This window comes from Arachis ipaensis, chromosome B06 (assembly GCF_000816755.2).
Source record: "Arachis ipaensis cultivar K30076 chromosome B06, Araip1.1, whole genome shotgun sequence".
Taxonomy (NCBI): Eukaryota; Viridiplantae; Streptophyta; class Magnoliopsida; order Fabales; family Fabaceae; genus Arachis; species Arachis ipaensis.
This window is the reverse complement of record NC_029790.2, coordinates 128,995,344-128,996,560: the sequence shown is the minus strand read 5'-3', so window position 1 is coordinate 128,996,560 and position 1,217 is coordinate 128,995,344. Positions and strand designations below refer to the sequence as shown.

The window sequence follows — 1,217 nt, the reverse complement described above, 5'->3', positions numbered from 1 at the left end:
CATAACATATATAAATATAATCACTGGACAAAATTAGTGGCAAGAAAACAACCAAAATTGAAGATATATGTAGCTGGAAAAGATCATCTGAGTTGGATTTACATTTACTTTCCGAGAATAGAAAATGTCAACTAGGCATCCCATTTTATCGCGGTTATTCACAGCTCGTTTACAAAAATATAAGACAGGGTTTGCATCAATTTCATTCCCTTCAATTCATTGCATGATTGCATCACCTCTGAGTTTTGCAAAATTTGCGCAAAATTACTTTATTATTTTCTTATTATTATTAGGCCTCTCATCAAAAGTCAAAACCCCTTTCTGAAAAAATTTCCCTCCTCTTTTTCCTCTGTTTTTTTTTTTCTTCTTTTTCTCTTCAATTCCTCTTTCTGAGGAAAATTCCTTCTTCCTTGAGTAGTTTCATATGCTTTGTTGCATTGCCCAAGAATCATTCTTCTAAGGTCTTTCATTTATCTAGGTATGTTATCTAAATTAAACGTGACATTACCTGCTTTTTGGTTAATTTGATTCATTTGGTTGCTATGATGTTATTTTCTTTGGATATTAAAGGGTTATATTTTTCTTAAAGGGTTATATTTTGCTATGATGTTATCTATCTTTTCTTTGATATAATTGCATGCATTATGATTTCTTGCTTCATCTTTTCCTTGTATTTTTTTAATTTATATATATGAGTAATAAAAGAAGATTTCAGAATAAAATATATTGATAATTGATGAGTTTTAAGTGAATTGATAAAACGCGATTTCTTTTAAAAGCAAAACGGGTGTATGGGTCATTTAAATCCCCATGCATGGGGAAAAAAAATTATTTTCAAGAAAAAAGAAAGATCATGTTTTTTCTGCTTGTCCAACAAGTATCTAATGTGAAGAAATAATTGAATAATATTCTTAATATTTTCTCTCAACTTTAATGTTAAAAGCAGAAAAAAACAAACTTGCACTTTTCTCAGTTATGTATAAGATGGACTTAGGGGGTCAATAATTTTTTAATACACTCAAGCACTAAATTACATGCAAATTTCAAACAGAAAAATAAATCGTAAAAAAAACAAAAAAAACAAAAGAGCATGCAGCAAAAAGCAGGAGTAGCAACATATTATTTATTTTGAAATAAAAGGATATAATATATAATGATTCATATGTATGAAGTGGCAATATTATATATTTTGATATAAAATCATAAAAAGAATACAA

General features: G+C 27.9%; 1 protein-coding gene across 1 annotated transcript in view; it reads left to right on the top strand.

Moving 5' to 3' along the window:
- LOC107647517 (FK506-binding protein 5-like) overlaps positions 221-1,217 on the top strand; it is a 3,223-nt gene continuing 2,226 nt past the window's right edge. The window contains exon 1 of the mRNA XM_016351589.2: positions 221-478. The gene's annotated coding sequence lies outside the window, so the exon portion shown is untranslated. The remainder of the gene's footprint in view (positions 479-1,217) is intronic.